The sequence below is a fragment of the Tursiops truncatus genome, chromosome 1 (genome assembly GCF_011762595.2).
Source record: "Tursiops truncatus isolate mTurTru1 chromosome 1, mTurTru1.mat.Y, whole genome shotgun sequence".
Taxonomy (NCBI): Eukaryota; Metazoa; Chordata; class Mammalia; order Artiodactyla; family Delphinidae; genus Tursiops; species Tursiops truncatus.
Window position 1 is genome coordinate 172294319 of NC_047034.1, and position 27256 is coordinate 172321574.

A 27256-nucleotide genomic window follows, 5' to 3' on the forward strand; every position below is an offset into this window, starting at 1 on the left:
GAAGAGAGAACCTTGGAGTAGAGGACACACTCTCAAAATGAAATCAATTCTGATTTCAGGGAAATTTAATACATTGTCTTTCGCCTTCTAATTTTGTTAAACTACGTCCCCTTTGTCCGCCACCGTAACCAACCTCACATACGGACGCGTCCAAGAGAAAAAAAAAATCAGGAACATAAGCTGTGACTGTGCGTTACATTGGAGATCTGACATTAAAATCCCAGTAATTTAAGAAGAGACTATTATAAAAGGATTTTTTCCATTTACAAAAAGCCTTGGGCCTCAGTTTTCCCATCTGTGAAATAAGAGGTTGGGTGGAACTAGGTTATCCCAATGTGTCCTCTGGCACTGAAATCCTGGATTCCTTGAGTTGGTCCCAGTTAGAGAGGCTGCCTGCCTCACAATGTGCGGTTTTGGAGAAAAGAAAGACTATCACACTTTATAGAGGAATAAGGTTTTAGGCCGCTTGCCCACCCTCCCTCCCCTCCCCCTTCCCCCCTCCCGCTGGGTGTGACCTCCAGTGAGTGGGAACAGATTTGGCAAAACAAACAGATGCCCTCCTCCGTGTGCAGCTCAGCGCTCCCAGGTTCTGAGCATTTCCCTAGCATCCCTTCTGGGGTGAGACGGGATACAGGAAATCTGCGTACTGCATATGCACAGTGTACTGCCTGGACAGCTGTGCAGCAAATTGGTAACACTGGTTCCCTTTGGGTTGTAGGGCTGGGGTGAGAGGGGGGGGCTCTGCATGTCTGACTTTCTATGCCTCTACACCAGGGTTTCCCCACCTCGGCACCATTGCCGTGTTGGGCCCAATAATTCTTTGCTGGGGGGCTGTCCCGTGCATCATAGGCTATTTAGCAGCATCTCTGGTCTCCACCCACTGGACGCCAATAGCATCTTGATCCCAGCTGGGACCTTGCCAAATGTCCCTTAGAGTGGGGATGGGGCGGCAGCACACCCTGGGCTGAGAACCACTGCTCTAGACTATTGGTTTAAAATATTTTAAAATGAAGCGCATACAAGAATATTTATTAAGATTAGGAAGGATGAAAAGGATTATGAAGGATATCTATATACAACACCTCAGCAAGTGTCGTCAGTCTACTTGCGCACGGTTCTCAAACCTACTTCCTGCCTCTTCCATTGCTGCCACTGTCACCTGTGCGATTACATCGCCTCCTACCTGGCCTCCCTGCTGCCACCCTGGCCCCAGCAAGTCTTCTCCACACAGCCAAAATGAGCTTCTGGAAGCATCCTTTAGTCATGTCACTCTCCTGCCTGCCTTCCTACTGCCTTCGAGAATAAAATCCAAACTCCCCACCTGCCTTCCAGGCCCTCTGCCACCTGGACCCTGGCTCCCTCTGTCTTCCGGTACTGGCCACTCACAGTGTGGTCCAGCAGCCTCGGTGGCCCTGGAGCTAGTTAGAAAAGCAGAACCTCAGATCCACCTGGACCTGCTGGTGCAGCACCTGCATTTCCACAGGTGAGGTGCAGGTGCATCTCAAGTCTCTGAAGAGCTGCTCCAGTCTGCCCCTCACCCCCACCCCATGCTCCCACCACTCTGCCCTCATCACTGGCTCCCTCTCATCTGTCACTTAAATGTCACTATCGCAGTTCCAAGCCCGATGTTTGCAAGCATTTCCCCATGTGATCCTACCTCTTAGTTCCCTGTTGCTTTGGGACACAGCTATGATGGCAACCTGAATTCATCTTGTTTGTTTATGTTATGTTTTGTCTGCCTCCCCCCCTCCCCCTCATATCCCACAACCCAGAGTAAGCTCCAGAGGGCAGGTACAGGGCAGACAGCACCGGGCACATAGAAGATGCTCTGCAAAGATTTTTGGAATTAATAACAGCCACAGGTATTGTGCCCTTACTATGTGGCATTAACTTTTCTTTACATGGGTTATCTTGTTTATTTTTCATGAAACCTATGAGGTAAGATAGGTACTATTTATGATAATCCCCATTTTGCAGATGAGGAAATAGAGGCACATTAGACACGCGGTCTCATAGATGGTAACAGGCGGAGCAGGGGTTCCACCTGGAGTGGAGTGGGGAGCGATCTAGCCCCTGTAACTACACCTGCTACCACTGCACAATCCCGCCCTCTTATTCATGAATCAAACAGCACTCTACATGTACGAGGGGTGCCTGACATTGAGAAGAATTTCCTAGTGAATACTTCTATAAAATAAAGAATTCTGCTGTTGGGGAATCATAATCCCTTCATGTGCTTTTTGGGTAAATTGCATCTTTGTATTCGGAATCTGTGTAAGCAAGGTCTGTCTAGCCATATGTTCCCAACGACTGTTGCTATGAAACATTTTACTCCCAGACATGAGTCCAGAAACAAGCCCAACACGGAAGACCCAGGGGCCACTCAAGCTAGGAACAGTTGTTATTTCTGTGCCCTCTGTCGGCTGGCACACCTTCACCCCTCGCCACCACCTGGTAAGTAACCGGTGTCTGGCCTCTCCCTCACTCCAAGAAGCATCAACTACATTCCCTAGGGGCTGTACCAGGTACCCCCAGCATCGCAGCCCCGGGACGCTTTGGGGGAGGCTTATGACCTTGTTCAACCTCCCTGAGAGTCAAGGCCGTGTGCCCCCAGCATCACGTTGGCAGCACAATCACTTGAATATCCTAAGGACGGTGCCAGGCTGCCTTTAGGAGTTATCCTCCTTAATTTAATCCTCAGGACAAGTCTTTACATAGGGAACACAGGGTCTCAATTTTGCAAATGAAGAACCTGAAGCTCAGAGAGGTGAACTAATTAGCCCAAGGTCACACAGCCAGTCAGGGAGAGACCCAGAGCTTGAACAGTTCAACTCAGAGTGGGGCTGGCAAACCGATAATCCCGTTAGCTCATGCTTGTTGAATCTGTACTGTGTACCAGGCACTGGACTAAGACCTTTACTGCCTCATCTCACAACAGCCTCATGAGGTGGGTGCCACAATTGTGCCCATTTCATAGACGAGGAAACCGAGGCTCAGAGAGGCAGACTGGCACCTCTTCAGGCCAAGAAGAGCACAGGGGTTGGACTCCAGAAGAGACACGCTGTGCTGTGTGGCCCCTCTGCTTTCAGCCTAGTGCGGTCACACATTTTTCATTTATAAACCAGCCTTCACAGAGTCTCATGCAGGCAGCTGGATGTCACAGTTTAATGGCCTGCCTTTTATTTTTTTTTTATTTTTGTTTTCAACCCAAACGAAACAGAGCAGCTTGAGAAACCCACATTGTGGTTCCCAAGATGCAGGCAAAAAAACAAAAAACAACAACAAAAAAAACCAACAACAAAAACAGAAATCCAAAAAATCAACAAACAAAAGGGTTGTATGTCCACCTTGAGCTCAGTCTTGTCTAGCACCTGCTGCCACCCCATCCCCCAACCTGAGAGCCAGCGGCAAGAAGCCTGCCATCCATTTAGACATGACAGGGACTGTCAGCCCCGAATCGCTTCCAATAGAGTAAACATGATGGTTAGGAAACATGGGACAAGGCGGGGAACAAGGCTTTGAGTTTTTAAAATGAGAGAATCCACGAGAGGGTTTAATCACAGAACTTCAGGTTCCCTGCACATGGTTCAAAAGGCTCTTTTCTCTGCCTGTTGCCCCAGGCCGCCCTGCAGACTGTCCTATCACTTCCTCGAAGGCATGAAGGACAACCTCCCATCCTCTCTAACCCACCCGGCTCAGTCACGAACAGAGAGGTGTGCAAGCTTGCAGTGATGGTAAATAAAGCTGACCAGGCTTATGGGCTTACTGTGTGCCACATACACACCGACTCATTTCATCCTCACAACAGCCTTTTAAGGTCGGGATTAGCGCCCCCATTTTACAGATGAGGAAACCAAGGCGGTTAAGCAGCTTGCCCAGGGTTCCACAGTTGGCAGAGCCAGGATGTGAACCCACTTTCAGAACCAGTACACACAGCCTTCCTGAGGAAGGGCAAATCTCTTGTTCAACTAGTGATGGATTCTCATTCCAGTGCATGGGGGTCTTCTGTAATGATCCCCATCCCACAAAGCTGATGGCAGTGTGGTGCAGTGAAAAGCCTCAGGAGTTAGGCAGACCCCGGTTTTGATTCCAGCTCCACACAGTCCTGGCTGTGTGACTTTGGACCAGGGACTTGACCTCTCTGAGCCTCAGTTTTGGCTCTGTAAAATGAGGATGAGAATAGCACCTATGCCCATAGGGTTATTATAAGCATTAAATTAGGTAATAGTAATTGTAACAGCCAACATTTGCTAAATGCTTCCCTTGCTCAAGGCACTGCGAAGAAGTATTGTCATCTTCTTCGTTTCACAGATAAGGAGCACAGAGAGGTTAAGTCACTTGCACAAAGACACACAGCTAATTGTGGAGATGTGGGGCTTGAGCCTAGGCTGACTCTGAGCTGAGGTGCCCAAGAACATCCTCTTATAAAATTCAACGTATACACAAAACGGTATAACACAACAGCTCCTCAACACACAGCCAAAGTCATGATTTTCTGGAGGGCAGGGAGACAGAACCCAGAGAGGGCCTGTCTAGCTCTGCCTGATGCCCAGCGCCTGGCAGGCGTCCGCAGCCCTGTGCGGGAGTCCTGCCCTCTGTCCCCAGTACAGCAGACCCTGTGATGCCCGGCACATGGCCAGGATCAGCCCGGTAACTGAGGGTGCTTTGTGCGTGGCTTAGAGCCGCTCCTGCCGGTTATCAGGAGTCAGTCCCGGGACCAGACTTTGACCCCAGTTAGGTTTATGCTTCAAAACAGACTCACAGCAAATGCTCGACATCTTCAAAGACTCAACTGTCCTGGCCAGAAGAGACTTTAGCGATTAGAGTCTGGGGTGCCCACCCCAGGCTGAAGGTCGATGCTGTCTGTGGTACTTGCTGAAAATGCAGATGGCCCTGGGCCCCACCCAAGACTGCTGACTCTGAGTTGCCAGGGCTGGGGTAGAGGCATCTGGTCATTTACTTGTTTACTTAAAGTATAATTTATATCTAGTAGATTGCATAGATCTTCGTGTACAGTTTGATAAGTTTTAACAACATATATGCATGTAACCACTGCTGAGATCAAGATACAAGCCCCTCCCAGGAAGCTCCCCGTGTGCGCCTTCCTCCAATCATCCCCCACCCCAGGCAATCACAGATCTGCTTTTTGTCACTATAGGTTAGTTTTGCCTGTACTAGGAATTTATATAAATGGACCAATACGGCGTGTGTTCTGTCCGCCTTCTTTTGTTCATCCGCGGTGTTGCCTGTGTCTGTAGTTCGTTTGCTTCCTTTCTCTTGCTCAGAAGTCCGTTGTGTGGCTACACCACAGTTTGTTAATCTGGTCACCTTCTGGTGGACACCTGGGCTTCTTTCTCGTTTGGGCCGCTGGGTATAAGCTGCGATGAATATACGCGTGAGAGTTTGGGTGGGTCGCTGTTGGCCTTTCTCTCCATAAATACCCAGCAGTGGAATTGCTGGGGCACAGGGAGAAGCATTGACTTTCACCCTCTCTCTGGGTGCTGCAGCCCAGTTGGGGTGGGATTCCCTAGTCTATCTAGGGGAGAAGCCCTCTATCTAGGGGAGAAGCCCCCAGAGGTTACTGGACCTGTTCTGGGTCACAGAGGAATCCGTCCTCCTATCCAATGATCTGAGTCATTCCACATTTTGATTCACATGTAGCTTTGAAAGCTGAACCCGTGGAGTTCTGACTGATGACGTCAGCTGTTCACACCAGGCTGAAAAGCCCATGGAGATAACACAAGGAGTGTTCTGGTTGCCGAAGCTTTGACTAAGGTTCATGCCTCCTTCCCCAGCGTCTACAGATTGCATGTGATGAAAATACATCATTCACAGCCCTTCCTCTAAACCCCACCGGGGACCCGCAGGGAGCCCCAATGCCAATTTAGCAGAGGCAGTAAAGCAACGTGGGTAGAGTCAGTGGTGATTAAAATCCAGGTCTGCCTGGGTGGCCTTAGGCAAACCGCTTCCCCTTTCTGAGCCTTGCTCTCCTCATCTGTAAAATGGGGGCACCCGCAGTACTAATCGTGACACTGGAGTAAGGACTAAGCAACCGGAGGTGTATAAAAGGAGGTGGCCGTGGCTGGCTGAGCAGCAGGTGGGGGTCAGGGAGCGGAACTTGGGCCCCGCTATTATCTGAGAACCCCTGCATCCCCTACCTGACAGAGATGGGGAGGGGGGCTTGCTAAATATGCAGATTGGAGGGCCCCCTTGTGGACTTACAGAAGCAGAGTCTGGGGTGGGGCCCGGGACCTGCTGTTGGCAAAGCTCCCTGAGTGATTCCGATGCTTACGGAAGGAAGCCTTAGAACCCTCATCCTGCGTGTGGACCAAGGCGGAGCCTGGGAAGTCAGCTGGGCATGAGGATGCAGAGACAGGCAGGGTGGAAGGACCCAGTGCGGGAGCTGAGGCTTGCAAGCGCTACAGCTAAGAGCTGGGCCAGGGAGGACCAGGGACGGATGTATTCCTCCACCAAGACTGCCTCTCAGCTCTGCCCCAGGGATTCTGGCCACACATGCCTCACGTGGCCTGTGGGTCAACTCAGCAGAGTCCTACCACCTTCGCAAGGGTTAAAAGTTCTGGCTCTGGAGCTAAGAGGTTCTAGGTTCGACTCCCAGCTTCACAGCTTCCTGGTTATGAACTTGAGCAAGTTACTTCAGCTGAGCTGTAAAAGGGGCATAATATAAAGTGTGTCTCTCTAATGGAGCTGCCAGAGGAAGCCATGAGCTCGAGCGGGTAGGGCACGTACCACCACGCCAGGCAGCCTTCAGCCAGTTGGTACTGATGCAGCACTAGGAGCTTATTTCGCTTCCACTTTAGGTTTGGAGGATGCAGCTGGTGACTGTGGAAAATTGAGAAATACTCCCGGACGCACGGGGCCTGGGCACAGAGGACACGGCCCTCTCGTGCGCACGGTTGTTCCTTCCAGCTGTGCTCTCCCTCCTTTCGGTCTCAGCTTGAATCCACCTTGTCCGTGATGCTCCTGATACACCCGTTTGCTTGGCTCTCTACAGCTAAATGGTGGGGTCTCCTGAGAGCCAGGGAAGCCCAGCTCTGCAACCTACGGAGGGAGGGGAGCAAGCGACTTCGCTGAGTCTCAGTTTCCTCATCTGTAAAGTGGGCGTCATAACAGAACGACCCTTAGTGCAATGTTGTGGGACTTAAGGAAAACAACCCAGAGAAGCCAGGTAACCCGGTGCCTGGCCCGTAGTAAGTGCTCAATAAATGTTACCACAAACACTGTGGTCTGGTGTTGAGTAGCCTGTGTCACCCTCCCTCCTGCCAGAGACTAGAAGCTCCATGAGGACAGGGCCCATGTCACACAAAACTACCCCTGCACCGGCGTCCAGGGCTGCAGGATGTCCTCCAGCCGCTCTGACCAGGGGGGCGGCCTCTCACTGTCCCTCAGGATCCCTCCCCGGGAGGCTGAGAGTCCCCCGCGGTGAAGGGTGTTGAGGGTGTGCCGTGGCTCTAGGTGGCCGATGGCAGCAGCCACGCTGGGGGAGGTAGGATTCACGACGCCCAGGCGGGGTGAGGGGAACCAGGAAGGACCCCGTGTGCATCCCATCCGAGGCCCTGGACCCAGGAGAGGAGGCCGGGGTCGTGCGGGGTGAGGGTTACTGTAAGACAAGTATTTTAGCGCCCGGTGTGGGGCACGGGGACCTGGGGAGGGGCTGGGGACACCTCCTCCCAACCCGTCAAGGCCAACATTCTCATCCACGTGGGATAGAGACCCAGGAAAGGGGGGCCCCAGAGAGACTTGGCCCAAGGTCCCTGACAGCAAGGGGCCGACCCAGGATTCAAACCCGTGTCTCTAAGGCTCTAACACCGCGTTCTTACGTTTGCCTCCTAGCAGGGTGCAAATCTTAAACGAACCCTCTGCCGAATCCAAAACGAATGAACCCCTTACAGAAGGTCCCAGGGAGACCACTTCCAGCCCCATCACCAAAGAACCACACTCACAGGCCCTCCCTCCAGTCTCTAACCAACGGCCTTTGCAATCCAGCTGTTTCCACAGAAAAGCTGCTTTTGCTGGTCCGTGTCCTTCGTCATACATCACAGACATCCTCCTTTGTCCACATCATTCCAACATCATCCTTCCCCGCCCCCGCTCCTCCAGACTTCCTAATTACAGTGTGAGAGGCCACCATTCTCCCGGTGCCCTGGGCTTGAAATCTCAGTGTGCTTGAGCATTCCTTCTCCTCCCTACTCCATCCCCAGCCCAGACACGCCCCCAGGTCTTAAACTGGCAGCCTAAGGGCTGTATCTGGCCCACGGACACAACTTATTTAGTCCATGAACTGTTATTTATTTTATATGCTATAGAGTAGTTGCCAACACTGAGAACATGGCGATCTCATACACAAAACTTGAAAACCGGGTAGCCCTGGCCCCAGTTCTCACATGTAACAGGCAGCCGGTGCTGTGTCACAGCTGTCTCCTATGGAAGGGGCCTGCCTTCCACTCTGCCACAGTCCCCACCACTCCCTGCTGCCTCATGTCTGGCCAGACTCTCTCCTTAACACCAGCTGCTGCATCCTTTTAGACATGTGCATTTGCAGCCCCTGCTCACTTCCACACCCCCTTGGTCCCCAAACTTGTTTCTTCTTCCTTCTCAAAGCCTTTCTTTGCAGTGATTCTTCCCACCCTAACCATCTCCCTCCTATTCCTCAGGCCTGGTTGATTGCGAGAATTACTAAAACCTGCTTCTCTAAGGCTTTCTCAGCCTATAAGTGCAGCCACGCCAACCCTCCAGCCACTGTGTCTGTCAAAACGTCAAAGGAGTCCCTCAGAGCCTACAGGACAAAGTCCCATCTCCCGGGAGGGTGTGGTCTGCCCCAGCTCAACCTTACTTCCCATGTTCTTTGAGTGACCACTGTGTACAGGGCCCTGTACCAGGCACCAACGATTCCAGCATGGATAAAAACGTGCTCTCTCCCAGGAGGAAGATGGGTGCAACATCAGGGACACGTCCGAGGGAGGGAAACGGTCCTGATGTCGCCCCTGAGGTCACGTAGGTCTGCTTCCCCGTCTCTGCGCACTGTGAGTCTCTCTGCCTCGGCCTTCTCCCCTCCCCCAGCTAACCAGGAAGGCGGCGCATCCTGGTTGGTTCCACATCCAACTGATTCCCCTTCCCCCACAGCCAGCAGGAAGCAGCTCTCCTTTGAGCTGTCAATGCAGGTCCTCTGTCTTAGCCAACTGCCACCAGCAGCTCTCGGATGTCTTGAGGGACTCTTTTTCCTTCCCACTTTCTCTCTTTAACTGAATTTAAAGTTAAGCAGGCAGGGGACTGCCCTCGTGGTCCAGTGGTAAAGAATCCGCCTTACAATGCAAGGGACGCAGGTTCGATCCCTGGTCAGGGAACTAAGATCCCACATGACGCGTGGCAACTAAGCCCGCGCCGCAACTACTGAGCTCATGTGCCTCAACTAGAGAGGCTGCATGTCGCAAACTACAGAGCCCACATGCCACAACTACAGAAGAGAAAACCGGCATGCTACAACTAGAGAGAAGCCCACACACCTCAACGAAAGGTCCCACGTGCCGCAACTAAGACCTGACTCAGCCAAATAATAAATAAATCTTAAAAAAAAAAAAAAAAAGTGAAGCAGGCAGGACTTAATACCTGTGTTCTTCTGATTGCCACCTCGGGGCATTTTTACATTTCTCTGGGACTCCTCAAACCCTGAGCTCAGAACTATGCCCGTCATAAAGTCTCAACAAATCTCTGCTGATGTCATTCATTCATTCATTCAACAAACGCTCACTGACCAACTACTGGGGGTCCGGCATGATGAACACAGGCATGAACAAGACAAAGCCTGTTCTCATGAAGCTTCTCTTCTACTGAACGAGACAAACACATGGAGGGATGGATTAACAAGAGATGTTCTGAAAAGGAAACAGAATAGGAAAGAGTAAAGGGGGAAGATGGTCTTTTGGACAGGGTGATCAAGGAAGGTCTCTCAGAGACGGGGACATTTCAGCTGAGACCCACAAGGCGGCAGCATGGCAGGATGAGGAGGTAGGGGGAGTCACCAGCAGCCCTGAATGATGGTGGGAAAAGGCAAAATATTACTCAAGGAGAGATGACAAGTGGTTTCTACTGGGTGTTCAACACAGGTCATTAACGTTCCACATTGGAGGGGAGGGTGTTATTAATATTTTATTAGGTCCCTATACAGCTGTGGTCTTGGAAGTAGGAGCTGGGAAAAACCTTACGGAAGTTCAGGGGTGCACACTCAAGTAAATGGACTTTGAGCTAGGCTAGAGGTGATAAAGATGTATAAATGCTGGAACAATGCGGGGGTGGGTAGAAGTAAAGGACATACCATGGAGGCTAGACGGTCTCCTACCATGGCCCCTGCTTTGGCTGCCCCCAGAGTCAAGGAGAGTAGTTCTGCATTTATTAGGTCAGATTATGTGAAACTGCCTTTTCTGTGGGTCACCTGTAAAGGGGGGCCAGAGCTCATTACTTCCTAGGCTGTGCTGAGGATTGCCTGAGGCTGTGTGTGTAAAACTCCTGGCTCCGTGCGGGGCACACAGTAGGTGCTCAATAAGAGTCCATTCTCTTCCCCCCTCCCCGCCTTGGATCCTCAGCATGAAACTTTCTAAGTTTGGCCACTTCATATGAAGATAAATATACACTCACCATACACACCCAGCCATCCCACTCCTCGGTATTTGCCCAAGAAAAATGAGAAACTCATGTTCATCCTGAAATCTGCATGCGAAATGTCTACAGCAGCTTTAGTCATAATCACCCCAAACCAGAAACAATCTAAATAACCTTCAACAGGTGAAGGAATACGTAAATTGTGGTACGTCCACACAACGGAACAAATGCCACGTGGAGGAGTCTCGTGTGCATTACGCTGAGTAAAAGAAGCCAGCCTCAAAAGGCTTCATGCTGTACGATTCCATTTCCATGACATCCTGGAACAAAGGCAAAGCTACAAGGACAGCAAACATGATTGGCTGCTAAGGGCCAGGGGTGGCAGAGGGGTTGACTACCAAGGGGCAGCATGAGGGAATGTGGGGGGTGGTTAATGAAATTTTTCTATAGCTTCCTCATGGTGGAGGTTACACAATTGTTTGTGTTTGCCAAAACTCACAGAACTGTACATGAAAAAGGGTACATTTTACTGTTTGTAAAGCACACACACACTTCAGGTTTTATATATACACACATATATATATGTGTGCATCATAACGCTGGGAGGTCGTATCTTAGCTCAGGCTGCTACAACAAGATGCCGTAGACTGGGGAGGGGGTGCTTAAACAACAGACATGTATTTCCTATGGTTATGGAGGCGGGAAGTCCAAGAACAAGGTGTCGGCAGATCTGGCGTCCGGTGAGGCCTCACTTCCTGGCTTGTAGATGACAGCCTTCATGTTGCCTTCTTATGGCCTTTCCTTGGTGATCTCTCTCTCTCTTCCTCTTCATGTAAGGGCACTAGTCCCAAGACGATAGTCTCACTCTCATGACCTAACCATCTCCCAAAGACTCTGCTTCCTATTACCATCACATCGGGGGTTAGGGCTTCAACATATGAATTTGGGGGGGACACAAACATTCAGCCTATCACAGACAGGTCAGTGAGCTGCTGTGGTTCCCGCGTTGCTCCTATCTCAGCTTCCTAAGGGTAGGAAAGGAGACCCACATGCTCAAAGTTAAAAATGAGAAAAGAATCACCTGGAATAGAGACTAATAATTGCAAAGCCCTCTACAGCTCACGAAGCACCTTACCTAGTAGGAACCCTAAGGGGATCCACAAAAACCCTATGAGATTTTTAACAGTGAAACATTTTCTCTTGTTATAAAAATACTGCCTGTTTATTAAACAAAAATTAATAAATCTAGATTAGCAGAAAGAAAATTAAAATCATCCATTACCCCACCGTCCATAACTACTGATAATATCTATGATGGTGTTCAGACTTTGAGTGTTTTGTAAACAAACACACTTTTTTAAATTTTACAAAAATGAGATCTTACTGCAGTATGCTTTTGTGACCTTTGAAATTTTTGATACATAATGAACAATTCTGCACATCATCAGTGTTCATCTAAACTGATGTGGCTGAGGAATATTCCAGTACATGGAGGACCCATCATTTATACAACCAATCCTCTACTGCCAGACACACAGTTGGTTTCTCCCTTTATTGCTATTATAAAAAAAAAAAACTGTTGAAACTAACTCCTTATACAATCATGTTTCCTCTGGATAAATTCCTAGTATTGAAACTGCTACCTTTCTTAAAGCTTTGACATGCATTTTCAGAATGTCCTCCAATTTACAATCCCTCCCTGAGCTTGCGAAATCACCATCTCCCCATATCAGCATTCCTTTTTTAAAAAAATAAATTTATTTATTTGATTTATTTATTTTTGGCTGCGTTGGGTCTTTGTTGCTGTGCGGGGGCTTTCTCTAGCTGTGACGAGCAGGGGCTACCCTTCATTGCGGTGTGCAGACTTCTCATTCCCTTGTTGCGGAGCACAGGCTCTAGGTGTGCAGGCTGCAGTAGCTGTGGCTCGCAGGCTCTAGAGCGCAGGCTCAGTAGTTGTGGCACACAGGCTTAGGTGCTCTGTGGCATGTGGGATTTTCCTGGACCAGGGCTCGAACCCGTGTCCCCAGCATTGGCAGGTGGATTCTTAACCACTGCACCACCAGGGAAGCCCAGCATTCCTTTTTTTTTTTTTTTTCAGTACGCGGGCCTCTCACTGTTGTGGCCTCTCCCGTTGCGGAGCACAGGCTCTGGACGCGCAGGCTCAGCGGCCATGGCTCACGGGCCCAGCCGCTCTGCGGCATGTGGGATCTTCCCGGACTGGGGCATGAACCCGTGTCCCCTGCATCGGCAGGCGGACTCTCAACCACTGCGCCACCAGGGAAGCCCCAGCATTCCTTTTTCCAGCTTAAAATTTTTTAACTTTTCAAAACATTTAAAATTTTATATGTGAAAGATGGCATTGTTTTAATTAGCAGTTTCTTTAATATGATGAGGTTGAATGTTGTTGGGTTTTTTTCCTATATGCTTATGGGTCAATGCCATTTGTTCTTTTAATTTCTTTACAATATTGTGTTAGCTTATACTGTACAGCAAAGTGAATCAGCTACACGTATACATATATCCCCTCTTTTTTGGATTCCCTTCTCATTTAGGTCACCACAGAGCACTCAGTAGAGTTCCCTGTGCTATACAGTAGGTTCTCATTAGTTATCTATTTTATATATAGTATCAATAGTGTATATATGTCAATCCCAATCTCCCAATTCATCCCACCTTCCCCCTTCCCTCTTGGTATCGATACGTTTGTTCTCTACGTCTGTGTCTCTATTTCTGCTTTGTAAATAAGATCGCCTATACCAATTTTTTCAGACTCCACATATATGTGTTAATATACGATATTTGTTCTTCTCTTTCTGACTTCCTTCACTCTGTATGACAGTCTCTAAGTCCATCCATGTCTCTACAAATGACCCAGTTTTGTTCCTTTTTATGGCTGAGTAATATTCCATTGTATATATGTACCACATCTTCTTTATATATTCCTTTATCCCATTTCTTAACTAGGGCATTTAGCCTTTCCTCACTGACTAGAAGAGATCCTGTATGTGTCCAGAAAACAGCCCCTTGTCTGGATGTGTTGCAAATATTGCTCCAGCTTAATATTTACTCTATGAAAATTTTTTTAACTTTAGAAGCCCAATCTGTCAGTCACTTTCAAGAATTTATTTTATAATTTGACCTTTTACTACCATGTTTTAAAAGCCTCTTACAAAAAGGGGCTTGAGTAACTTTATAGTGGAGAACTCTTGCAGACATGACTTTGACCAAAGGATCAAGGTTAACACCCCCAATAAGTCATGCTGACATCGTGGAAATCTTGACATAATGTCACGAGAACACTTCACCTCTGCAGTATTCTTTCCCCAAACCTCAAACCTCAGTCTAATCATGAGAAGACACCAGACAAACCCAAAGTGGGGGACACCCTACAAAACACTGACCAGTACTCGTCAAAGCTCTCGAGGTCACGGAATTCAAGGAAAGACTGAGAAACGGTCACAGATCAGTAGAGATGAGGGGATGGAGAACTAAACGCAAGGTGGTGTCTTGGACCAGATCCCGGAGCAGAAACATGACAGTGGGAACGCTGGTGAGATCCCAGTGAAGTCTGTCGTTTAGCCAGGAGCAATGTGAATTTCTTAGTTTTGATACGTACACTAGGGTCATGCACAATGCCCTTCACCTCTCCAAGTTTTGCTTTTGGTTTTGGTTTTCTAGACAGAAAAGTCATCAAAGCTCGTGGCTATGGGTGGGGAAGGAAAGTGAGGTGGGAAGCGGTTCCTGGTTCCTTCTGACCAAAGCACCGGGGTGCGGAGAGGGATCGGGGCAGCCGGAATGGGTCTGGAAAGGTAAACTGAGTCGAAACTCTAAAGAGTCCAGTCTTCAGAGCTTTGAAAGCGAAGGGGCTTAGCCCAACCTTGACCCTGCAGGCAGTGGGGAAGCGGCAAAGATTTCAGTTCAGTGCCTGATATAGTTATTGGTTTAGTTCCCTCGTTTGTTTCCTAATGTACGGACCCCTCCCCCAACCCAGTACGGTGTAAGCTCCAGGAAAGCAGGGACTGAGTCTCCCTTATGGAACATTTCCCCCCAAAACCCTGGACACCTGGCCTGTAGAGTGAACTCAGTGAATACTGGTTGAATGGAAGAAATCAAGTAAATGGTTTTTCCCACCCCTGCCCTTCACATCTAGTATCAGCCCGTGTGAATGAAGCTCTCTTATGCTGCTGGGCCTTTGCACAGGCTGTACCTCTGCCAGGCACAGCTGCTGACCTTCTGCTCCCCCTTCGGATTTCAGCTGACACTCTGCCCTTTCTGCAAATCCTTCCTTCACTCTCCAAGTCTGGGTTAAACCAACTCCTCCAAGCTCCTGGGTTTCCTTGCCACGGGTCAGCTGTATTGTAACGGTGGCTCCCGGGACCACTGGCCCATCTAGGGGGCGCAGCTGGCCTCTCAGGTCCCCACCAGCTCGTGACCAGCACCCAATGTTAGCAGCACATTCGTTTAAAATGGCAGCTCTTGGCAGCCAAAGACAACTTCCTCCCCACTCCCCATGGTCTAATTTGCATCTGTCAGTGTTTGAAAACAATTACCCAAAGGCAACTCCAATATATAATCCCTACCCACCACACCGCAGCTAATGAAGCTGTAATATATGGAGTCTGAAAGTGTGAGTGTTTTGTTTTTTATCATATTCCCCCCATGCCCAAGTTTCAGGAAACCATGTCCACATCCTAACCAACACAAGCCCGGCCAGTCGGGGTGGGGAAAATGTGGAACAAGGGTAACGAAATTCTGTCTCTCCTTGTCTCTCCCAGACCAGCTGTGAAGAGGAACAACTGGCAAAGACAAAAAATTCACCAAGCATTAGAGCCACGTGGTTCTACGTCTTGAATAGAAAAAATAGCAGAACCTCCTGGGCATCCAGAATTATACATCATATGAGACCACGATCTCAAAAAAGGACCTCTCTCACTGGTGAATTCTCATCCTGGTTCTGCCAAGATTTGCTGGGTGACCTTGGGCCCATCGCCTGTAGGATGTTTCCATCAGGGAAGCTCTGGGGACATTAAACAGGCTTAACCAACCCTGTGATGTGTTTTAAATGCTGGCATTGAACAAATGACTGTTTTGTGCATTGTGCAATTTAAGCTGGACCACTGGCACGACAGTTACAGTCATGATGATAAACATGAATTCCTAGCGCACATACCAGTGTGGCCCAGAGGAGAAGCAGGCTGCAGGGCCAACGTGTGTCTCCAGCCAGGAGCCCTGTCTGATACTGACTTTAGTGCCTCATCTGAAGACCCTCATCAATGTCAGGCCTGAGAGCCCTCACCTGCCCCGCACAGGCCTCAGACTCTGTTTTCTGGCCTCAGTTTCTTCTAAGAATCGAGGTGGCTAGACCAGCAGCGGTTTCGTTTTCTTTTTAATGTCGCAGAATCTCTTTAAAGGGATCCTTCGCACCATGACATCTTTAATATTTGTAAGCAGAGTTTCTGCCCAGCTGGCCCTGCTTCCCACCACTCAGCCCTGCCCCCACAAACCCCTGAGTTGCTTCTAGGACCTGTCCAAGGAATCCCAAGTTTCCCAGGATCACCATATAAAAACCAGTGAGGGACTTCCCTGGCGGTCCAGTGGTTAAGACTTCGCCTTCCAATGCAGGGGGTGCAGGTTTGATCCCTGGTCAGGGAGCTAAGATCCCACATGCCTTGCAGCCAAAAAGCCAAAACATAAAACAAAAGCAATATTGTTAACAAATTCAGTAAAGACTTTAAAAATGGTCCACATCAAAAAAAAGAAAAATCTTCAAAAAAAAAACCCAGTGAACCGGAGCCGGGTCTTTAGTTGTGACACTCGGGATCGTCGCTGCAGCATGTGGGATCTAGTTCCCTGACCAGGGATCGAACCTGGGCCCCCTGCATTGGGAACGTGGAGACTTAACCACTGGACCACCAGGGAAGTCCCCAAGATCACGACTAGTATTGACAATTTACATGGCATTAGCAAGGCTTCAACCCTGTTAGAGGATGAGAGACGCCAGGAAATCCTGTCCCCAGGGTGGGGTGACTGACCTTATCACCTGAGTCGGTAACAAATTCTCTGCACGTCTTTCCCATCTTTGCCTCTCCAAGACGTAGGGCTTGGAGACAAGCAACCCAAATTCTGATTTTTCGAGGGACCTGCACTTGCCACCCCAGTGCCTAGTCCTGGGGAGATTTGGGGAAAGGGGTGATAAAAACAGGGTGGAAGCACCTGGCTAGGTTAAAACCAACACAGCAAAAGATCAGAAGAGGCGAAGCTCTCTCCCTCCCTCCTAGAATCTTGGGATCACACCCACCCCACCCCTGATGGCTGATGTCCTCCATTTCTAAGAAGCTCACTGAGAATCAATGTTTGCATTAGATTTGGTAAACACAGCCCTTTTCCCAACAGCCATGGTGACGGTGACCCGAGAAGTGGCCCCCTGAAGTCCCACAGTGGTAATTTGCATAGCGTTACAGAATTTGGGCTACTGGAGCGTTCTGATTTTGGCCACAAAATTCTGGCCTCCTAAGTACCTTCCAGCCATCACATGGTAGAAGCACGTGAGACTGGCAGGTTAGAACCGGTGTGAAAAAACCGTCAGGTGGGGAAAGTACACATCATGATTGATGAATTGGAAGACCAGGATATGAAATAGCAGAGCAGGCAAGCCAGCAAACAAAAAAAGTCTGAATAAGACACCACCGTGGCGACAGTGGTTGTCAGCATATCGTGATGTTTTCCTTCCGAGTTTTCCACAATCAGCATGTACTTCCTTTGTAACCTGGGGGAGAAAATAACTTCAAGAGCCTGTCTATCCAGGGGCACATGATAAAGCAGGGTTCAGGGAGCAGCAAGTAAGTTTAATCACTAGTTTAGTCCCTGGCGTGAAAGTCAGTTTGAAGAGATAGGTCCTGAAAATGTCAAGACACATATACTCCTTGCCTTCCGGGGGCCCCAGCGTTTACTCCTTCTGGACGTGTGACTGTGGGTACCCCCCAAACTCCTGGCAGTGTGGAGTATAGGGAGAAAGGGGCCCTTGCAGGAGGAGTGTGCTCTGTTTTGTTTTTTCTTCAAGAACCATCCTCAAAGTCATTCAAGACAGAATCGGGAATCTTGGGTTCTAGCCCCAGCTCTGATCTCAGGCCCGTCCTTTCCCTTCCCCCTTCCCTAGGCCTCAATCTCCCAATTTGTAAAACAAATGGAGTGGACTTTCAGATGGCTAAGGTCCCTTCTGGCTCCAATATTCTCAGAGCTAAAGGAACCAGCACTCAGGCTGAAGGGCTGCTATGTCTGAGAAATCTAGGGCAAGAGAGAATAAGGAAACTTTCAGCTGCTCAGCCCGAGTAAACGACACAGACTAGAAGGCGGGGGCCAGCCCAGCATCTTGACACAGGGCTTGGGGCAGAGGCGAGGGAGGAGCAGAGGATGAGCCTGAGGCACTTAGCAGAGATCCCCGGAGCACGACCTCAGGCCAGCGTCTCGTCTCGGGGCTGTCCGGGAAGGGTAGGGCAGTGTGGGTGGCCTGGAGCAGGCAAAGCCAAACAAGTGACCTGTTTCTCCGCGGAGCCAGAGCTCCCAGCACGGTGGCTGGTGCACCAAAGGCTCAATCCAGAAGGAAGGAGGAAAAAAAAATCACCAGCCTAAACGGGGCCACCAGTCCAAACTGGGGAGGAGCAAGACAGATGTTGAGAAAACCTCCCACCCTGGACTAACCTGGGGCCCTTAACAAGTCTCTGACTTGAACGTGGCCAGTCTCCTGGGATAATGCAGAGGAACCTAGATCCGGTTCTGCTGCTCACTTGCTGTGGGCCCTTGGGTGAGTTCCTTCCCCTCTCTGAGTTTTGTTTGTCAAATGAGAGGACATTCTAGGGTCCTCCCGTGGCAGGTGAAAGGCCGTGCATGGTCCACCTCCAAGTAAAGGAGACTTATAACCAGGAGAAGGATGCTCTTACGGCTGTCAAGTGCAAAAACCAAACCAAACCAAACAAACAAATAAAAAACTCCTCTAAACTTCAGAGCAGACACAACAAAAGGGAAAGCAAAAGCCAGCAGCCAGAAGCAGACCCTTCACCCCGTCCCCAGTCAGAAGGCATCTGAGATTAGGGAACTTTCCTGGCCCTTAGGGAGAAAACTCTCCTCAGTCCCTCGAATGAGAAGCCCAGAGCCAAAGGTCCTGGAGCTCTGGTCTCCTCCAGCCCAAGAGCTCTGAGGGCTTTACTGCCAGCCCTGCAGAGGGAGGAAAGAACATGTACCAGAACCGTGACCCAGGAAAACAGGAGCCCCCCCAAAGGGACAGGCTGCCCACTGCAAATGCCAACAGGAGATGGGCTGCTGACTCTGTCTCCGGCATTGCCACTCCTCGCATAGACGCAGACGCTCCTGGGGCTCGGCACTTCTCAAACCAGAGAGCTGGAAAGCCTCAGCTGGAGGGGCTTGGGCCCTGCTCTGGTGGAGGACAGGCTGGCAGGCTGAGCCTCACACTGAATCCACAGATCTCCTCCTTGACCAGTGGTCACATGCTAAGACCACCTCTGCCTCCTGTGCGGGGCACCACGCCAGCTTCTTCATTCCTGATGCCTCCGCCAGCCTGCGGGCCAGCCTCCTCTCCCCTAGCAGCCTTCTCCAAACTTCCATGCAGCCAGATTTATCTTCCTAACACAGCAACAGGATCAAATAACTCTCCTGCTTAAAGAGCCTGAACGGAATTTGTGTCTTTCTTGTCCAGCGATGTATACTGAGCACCTAGAACAGTGCCTGGTCCATAGAAGGCACACAGTCAACATCTGTGGACCGGTTCTAAGACGTCCACTGAATAAAGTCCCACCTGTGATGACCTCGCCCCACCTCTCCAGTCCAGTTCACTCCAGATCCTCCAATCCCTTTACTTCCCTGCGTCCTCCCACAAACCCACCTGCCACTACCTGAGCGCCCCCCTCGGTCCAGCACACCTCGTGCACCTTCATACCTCCGTGCCTTTGCCTGTGCTGTTCCACCTGCCCAGACACCCTTCCTACCCTGTCCCCTTGAGAGACTCCACCTCACCGTTTAATTTACTAACGTTCTTTTCTTAGCAGGACCTGCTGGTACGCCTCACCCTGAGTTACTTTCTTTCTTCCGTTCTTCCCTAAACCTGTACCATAGCTTCCTACAGAGTACTTGCTGTGTGCGAGGCATGAATGTCCCCCCTCACCCTAGGTTATCATTCCCACTGTACAGATGAAGAAACTGAGGCTCAGAGAGGCAAAGTGACACTGTGGGTCACACAGCCAGGGAACGGTGGGGTCTGACTATATTGCCACCTCTTTACGACACGTGCCATTTACTACTCACTAGGCTGGGAACTCTCTGAGGTCCCTTGGCCCTGCATCCCCAGGGGGCCGGCCTAGGCCTCTGTGATACTCAAGAGGCCCTAATCATTGAACCACTGGCAGCTCAGGACATTGTGAGGAACAGATACACAGCCAGTCTCCTCCCCTTTCTCCCTCTTCTGCCTTTTCTCCCAATCTGGGAGATAGCTCTGGCAAGCTGGGGAGGGACACATTTGGAGGGAAAGGGGCCCCCTCCCAATTCCATTTGGCCCTATCAACTTAGGTCAAGATCCCTGTGTGACGTCTCCAAAGTGTAAATGCCAGTCACAGGTCCCAGAGCCGACCCTTCACTAGGAAGGCCATCCTCGAAGTGACCCCCCTCAAAACGAAAGCCAGAAGCCAGCCTTAGAGGGCAATCCCTCTCCTGCCTCCCGCCAGGCTGGCTCCGGCCCCGCCCACCCCGCTCCGGCTACACCTGGGTTCCCAGCTCCTGGACCACCCGCAGAGTTAGCGAGGACCCGTCGCAGCTTCTCGGGAAACCGTAGGGACGTCCAGGTTTCCTGCACCCTCGTCCTTTGGCAAGGAAAGATTTCGTTCTGAAAGTGCCCATCCCTCTTAATCAGACTTGGCATTCTGGGCCACAGGGCTCCCTTCAGGGCGCAGACTAGATATCTGATTTGGACCTGAGTAGTATTGATACGTGCTCTGCGGCAAGCACTGATGCCCCACCTCGCCCCGGGAGGTTATCACTCCCATTTTTCTAGGTGAAGAAACCTGAGTTACACCCCATTGCTCACACTCATTTCTCACCCTTTGCCTCTAGTACCTAACACACACACACACACACACACACACACACACACACACACGAATCTATATCCCTTAAAAGTCTCCCTTTCCAAAAAGGAGTAAGGGATGGGGGAAAGGGCTCTTTCGGGCAGCGCCGGGTGGTTTCCTGGGACCTACTGAGAAGTTCTGCTCTAAGCACCGAGGGAAGGTGCCTCCTTGGCCAAGGGTTCGAAATCCGCCAGGCGGATGGCACCTGTCCCCGCCAACAGGGGGCCCGGAGGCCGGCTGCCTTCCCCCAGGCGAAGCCAGCTGTCCTCAGCGCAATGCCCGGGAGCCGGGTGGTCCCTCACTGGCCCGGCGCGGCTCCAGAGGATGCGAGTACACAGTCCTCCCGCCGAAGACCCCGGGCAGGAAGCTCTCAGACGAACGGACAGACAGACCCAGATAGCCGTCGACTCCCCCCGGGGCCCTGTGGGGAACAATCCCTCCGCGGGGCACGGCGGGGCGGAAGGCGCAGACTCACCGGGGCGGCGGCGGGTCCAGCTCGGTCTCGGTCGGGCGGCCGGGGGCTGGGGGCCACACGACCCCGGCCCCCACAGGCTGCCTCCTTCGGGTGCCGCGATCCCGGGGCTGGGGGCTCCGGGGAATCTCGGTCGAGGGAGCGCGGGGGCGGAGAGCGCGCAGCCCGCTCTCGGACCGGGATGGAGACGCAGGAAGCGCGGCCGCTGGGCGCCGGCGTGCCGGAGGGAGGGACCGCGAGAGACGGAGGGCGGTGCCGGCCCAGAGCGGCCTCCGGCCCCGAGAGGCACCGCCCACCAGTCGACCCTCTCCGCCAAGCCCGGCCGTCTGCTCCACCCAGAGGCCCGGGGCGCCGAGCCCCAGCTGCGGAGGGCGGACACCCACTCCGTCCGGTCTCCTGGGGGAGGAGTGCGGGCCGGGGGCGCTGGGCCGCATGAAGTTGGCTAAACCGGGGGCGGGGGCGGGGGGGAGGGGGCAGGGCCCTGACTCCTTCCACCCTCGCGGGGGACCGAGAATTGGATGTATGCGGGTAGGGTGGGGAGAGGCGTCTCGGCCCGGAGTCCGGGTTTTAAGGGTTAAGTAAGAGCAGAGATTCCCCACCAGGCCCGGTGGCTCAGCTCAGCGGGCCCGCCTGCCGCGCCTTTACCTGGTGAGGCGCTCACCTGGCCAGCCGGTGCACCGGCCTCCCCACTCCCCCGCCCCTTCCTGGGGAGGCTGCCTCCTCCCTCTTCACCCTCTAGCAGGTTCAGGGTGCTGAGCCCCGCCTGCACCGCCCAGGGCTGGGGCCCTGCGAGGTAACTGATGGGCGGAGGTAAGAAAGGAGGAAGCGAGTTTTTGAAAAGCGAGTCTGTTCAGGCCCTCGACTCGGCTCCCCACCCGCTCCCGGGCTCCCTGGGCGCCCTCCGGGTCTCACACCTGGGCCTTGGTCGGGGTGGAGCCCATTCCAGGTGCCTGCACCCGCGCCCGGGATGGGGCCGCCCCGGCTCGGGTGTCTCCCCAGCTGGAGGCCCGTTCCCAGCTTTGCGGAGGACTTGCCCAAGGAAGCACCGGTTGGTGTCCTAACGACCAGGTGGCAGGGAGGTGGTCCGCCTCTGCTGAGAGCCCCAGAGCTGCTGCCCAAGGCCTGGCTCTGGGGAGGGTGAACCACAGCTTGGGAGGGCGACTCTAACCTGCGACCCTGCGTGGGGCCGCTGCCTGGAGGTTTGCTGTGGAACTGCGCTGCTGGGACCCAGCCCGATTCTAAACACAGAGGGAGAAGGTTGCCCTTCTCCTCTCTCAACCTTACATTGTTCTGAATTCCAAGACTGGTCAGGCCAGGGTCCATTTCTCCAGTGTGTGTCCAGCCCTTTGAAGTTCAAGTCCTGAGAAAAGCTGATAGGCAGCTGGCCGGGTGTCAGAGAATCTAGCTGAGGACAGAAGGCGCCTCCTACTGGGAATCTGCCCTGTCCAGGATGGAAAATAGACACCCTGCTGGTAATTGCAATCAAGCTCACTTACAAACTGCTGACTTCATGGGTACACATGGTCCCCATGTGTGTATACCTACAGAGTGGTCACACGTGGGTATTTTTCCCCGTTGTTGCTTCTTAATGGCAACAGTTCAACAGGACCCTCGTGTCTGTAAAGAAGCCAGTTTGGGGCTGTCCTGTGATTTGGGGGTGGGAAAGGCATTTAGAGAAACAGAGTAATGGTCTCCATAAGTATATCAATAACTGGTATTCCTCACATCCTTACTGCGGATCAAGCACCAGGTTACCACCTGCTGCCCTTGCACCATCTCATTTAATCCTCATAACAACCCTGGAGATGGTTATCAGTTATGCCCACTTTATAGAACAGAAAGCTGAAGCTTAAAGGGTTGAGGTCATTTGCCCAAAGTCATACAGCTGAGAAGGGTCAGGAGCTTGACCCAAGTTGGTCCCCTCCAGAGTCTGTGCTCTCCCTGCTATAGAAAAATCACTTGTCATGTTCTGGGCCCTGAGACAAGCTTCCTCTGCTTTTCCTATCTGTCACTCAGGAAGAAGACACCAGTGTCGCACTCTGCATAGTGGTGTCATTTTTTGCAAGTCTGCCTCCTGCTCTCCTGAGGACTGGGACCCCTGCGCCCCCATACTGGCCCCCTGCAGGTGCTTAGTAAATATTTGCTGGATGAATGAAAGCCCCAAATAATAACATTATCTTAGCAAATGGGGAGAACCTTTGTGTAGAAGGGACCTGTGATAACAGGCTCCCATTTGAGAGCTGTGCGTATCCACTGCAAAGTTTAGACAATGAATTTGGGAAACTTCCAGGCTCTGAAGGAGTGATGGGAAACAGTCACATAGCTCTCAGATAAGACCAGGAATCTGGTTTTCATTTCACTCTGCAAGACCAACTTTGGAGAGGCCTGGACTGCGGGTGATCATTTCAGACAGCTGTTCCAGCTCCTACCCAGAGGCAAAGGGCCTCAGTACTTTTCCATGCCAGGGTCCAACTCCAGAGCCGCCCTGCTCTGTTGCACACCCAACTGGGCAGGTCTCGTCTATCTGAGAAAATCATCTTCAGAGTGTTCCTTTTAGGCAGGCTGACCCTGGCTAATCTGGGGAGAGGCTGGAGAAACTCTCAAAGCTGAGCCACAGGCAGAACCCAGAAGCTGGCAAAGGAACCATATTTCTCTTTGTCATCCTCCCCTTCAATCCTTCTCCCTCTATGTGGTTAGTTTCTCTGAATCTTCCCAGGTTCTCTATGTCCCATTGAGGAGCCTGACTTAATTTAACTGCCACCTTATCCCACTGTCAGCTGACAAGGGCCTGAGACATGCCCTTGGGAAAAGAGCCAAAGAAATAAATCTGGAATGGTGGAATTTCTGTTACCTGTTACCATCATAGGCAATGGGGAAGATGACAGTTACCATTTACCGAGCCCTATGTTTCAAGTGCTCCACAAACATTGTGTTATTCAATCATCACAACAGCCTTAAAAGGAAAATTCTATTATTCCTGTTTTTCAGGTGAAGCTAAGACTCAGAGGAGTTACGTCCCTGGATCCATTAGCAGGTGGTAGAGCCAAGAATTGAACCAAGGTATATACTTGCTCGTAACAACTATGCTAGGAACCCCGTGTGGTAGGCAGAATGATGGCCACCCAAAGATATTCACATCCTGATCTCCAGAACTTGTGAATATGTTAACTTACATGGCAAAAGAGACCTTGCAGATGTGATTGAGTTAAGGATCTTGAGATGGGGAGATTATCCTGAATTATCCTGGTGGACCTGATGTGATCACAAGGGTTCTCATAAGGGAGGCAAGAGGGTGGGAGTCAGAGATGCGACACTGAAAGCAGAGGTCAGAATAATGCAGTTGCTGGAGGGGGCCATGAACCAAGGAATGTGGGCAGCCTCTAGAAGCTGGAAAAGGTCAGGAATGGATTCTCCCCTAGACCCTCCAGCAGGAGCACAGCTCTGCTGACACCTAAATTTTAGCCTAGTGAGACCGATTTTGGACTTCTGACCTCCAGAACTGTCAGATAATAAATTTGTGTTGCTCATAGTCATAGAGTTTGTGGTAATTTGTTACAGTAGCAATAGGAAACCAATACATCCTGCAAACTCAGCCACGTGGGCAGATGTTTATTTCACCCACCTTTTCAGCTAACTATTCACTGTAAAGCTCTTCTCATGTGAGGCACCATGATACAACCTGTATCATAGATTTAGAAAGAAGGCAGGATTTCATCAGATCTCTCTTTGGTTTCTGAATCCTCTGCCACTTATGAGCTGTGTGACCTTGGGCAAATGTCTCATCCTCTCTGAGCCTCAGTTTCTTCATCTGTAAAAAGAGTGATGCCAATAATACCTATTTTTCAGGACCAATATGAGGATTAGGTGAACCAGAATGTGAAAAAGTGCCTTATAAATGGTCCAGTGACATCTGAACATGAGTCGTTTGGGGCATTAACTTGTCCAGCTCTGAAAGTCTGGATTTGAGGAGGACTGGATGCTGTTCCGAGCATTTCCTGGCGTACATTTTGACTTGCTCTGCCTGAGTGAGCAAGTAACTAATTTAAAATATTCGACTGTCTCTGGTCAGTGACTGACCACAATCTGTTATAAAGTAAGGCTGAAAAATTCACTTAGAGGAAGAGATCATCTTGCAGAAGAACTCACATGTGTGCTCAAGAAGATGTGTTCAAGGATTTCCATTGCTGATTATTTATAATGGTGAAAAATCATTGTCAAGCTAAATGCCACCAAAAAGAGATAAACTAAATGCCACCAAAAAGAGATATGCTAAATTAAGTATGGTGCAGGCTCATACTGGAATACTATGCAGTCATGAAGAGAGAAGGCACTATCTCACAGGGATGAATATCCAAGATGGACCATTAACTGAGAAAAGCAAGAGACCAAGAATTTTGATGCCACACAAATGGTGTTTTTGTTTGTTTGTTTGTTTGTTTTTTGCGGTATGAGGGCCTCTCACTGCTGTGGCCTCTCCCGTTGCGGAGTATAGGCTCCGGACGTGCAGGCTCAGCGGCCATGGCTCACGGGCCCAGCCGCTCCGCGGCATGTGGGATCTTCCCGGACCGGGGCACGAACTCGTGTCCCCTGCATCGGCAGGCGGACTCTCAACCACTGCGCCACCAGGGAAGCCTACAAATGGTTTTTAAAACAGATGGAGACACATGTATTTGACTACGCATAGAAAGTGTTCAGGAGGGACCAGACCAAACCAAACCGTAGTTACCTTTAGAAATTGAGAAGAGGTGTGTGTGTGTGTGTGTGTGTGAGAGAGAGAGAGAGAGAGAGAGAGAGAGAGGGAAGGAGGGAGGGAGAGATGGAGGAGGTAATTATTATTTTTTTCAAAAAGAATGTATTAAATTTATAATAAAACTTAGAAAAAATAGGGGGGCCAGGAACCACCTGTATGGTCCACCAAGAGCACACCCTCCTTTGTCTGCCCCTGTGTCTTCCCTTTCTTGCTGTGATCTTTCCCCATCTGCCACTCTTCCTTTGCTCAGTTCTGAGCAGATGACCCCCTCTTCCCACCTTTACTCATTTCTAAACTCTGAGGATCTGAATGATGTCTCTACCTTGTGACTCTTGCCAAAGTCAGCAGTAAAACACGTACCATACTTGTAACCTGACCTTCACCTGGAGTGGTTCACGTTAGTCACCTACCCGGAAAGGATGTGTATGGCTTGCAGGTATTACCCATGACATACTGGCCCAACCTCTCTGAAGGTTTAATCAGGTCTGCACGGTGAGAAATTGTGCTCATGTAGTGCAAAGTGAAATTGGATAATTGGACAATTTGTTTAAATAAAACAACTTCATCCCGTTGCCTGAAATTTTTTTGTTCAAGAAATACATCTCTTCCTGAGTTACCAGCTTAATGGGGCCTGTGTAGATGGATCAGATGGCCCAGAATGGAGCTGGTGAGGACATCATGGCTTTGGGGTACAGGTTTTTGGGACACCTGAGCACAGAGAACCAGCAATCCTTCCTCCTTATCACCCCATATTCCTCTGTGCCCCACCCCGTAGAACCTTCCTCTAGATCTCATAATCATCAGTCAGTTCATCCAGCTACTTCCTAACTGGGGTCCTGCTCCCAAGCTCTCGCCCTTGAATCCATTCTCCCCATTGAATGGTCAGCGGTGTGAAACACAGATCTGAGCAACGGTTCCCCACTGCCCTCGGCATCCAGTCCAGACTCCTTGACAAGGACACACGGGGACTTCATAATCAGGTGGCCCTTCTGATGTGCTCAGCCTCCTTACTCACGCTCCCTCAGGCTCCCTCCTCTGTCGCTCTCTCTTCCTGTGGGTCCCTTTTCCATCAATGATGAAACCTTTCCCAGAAGCTCCTAGGAAAGTTCCTTGATCGCTCCCTTGCCGGAGCTGGCTCACATGACTACTCCTAACCCCATCGCAGCGAGGACCCTCCAGACTGGGGTAGACTCTTGGGATTCACCTGGAGTCACTTGGGGTTGGTGCAGACACCTGAGACAAAAGGAGGATTTGCCAACAGAATGAAGAAGCCAATGACTGTTGGTAGCC

General features: G+C 50.8%; 1 protein-coding gene and 1 long non-coding RNA gene across 3 annotated transcripts in view; one reads left to right on the forward strand and one right to left on the reverse strand.

Annotated features, from left to right (window-relative positions):
• TMEM51 (transmembrane protein 51) overlaps positions 1–21470 on the reverse strand; it is a 44787-nt gene extending 23317 nt beyond the window's left edge. For both annotated transcript variants that reach the window (XM_033842951.2, XM_033842943.2), the window contains exon 1: positions 21220–21470. The gene's annotated coding sequence lies outside the window, so the exon portion shown is untranslated. The remainder of the gene's footprint in view (positions 1–21219) is intronic.
• Positions 21471–21706: 236 nt separating this feature from the next.
• On the forward strand, positions 21707–26532 carry LOC109547250 (uncharacterized). The gene is made up of 4 exons (XR_012327937.1): positions 21707–22688; positions 23233–23341; positions 24205–24276; positions 25063–26532. It is a non-coding gene; the product is annotated as an uncharacterized lncRNA (long non-coding RNA).
• Positions 26533–27256: the final 724 nt, after the last annotated feature.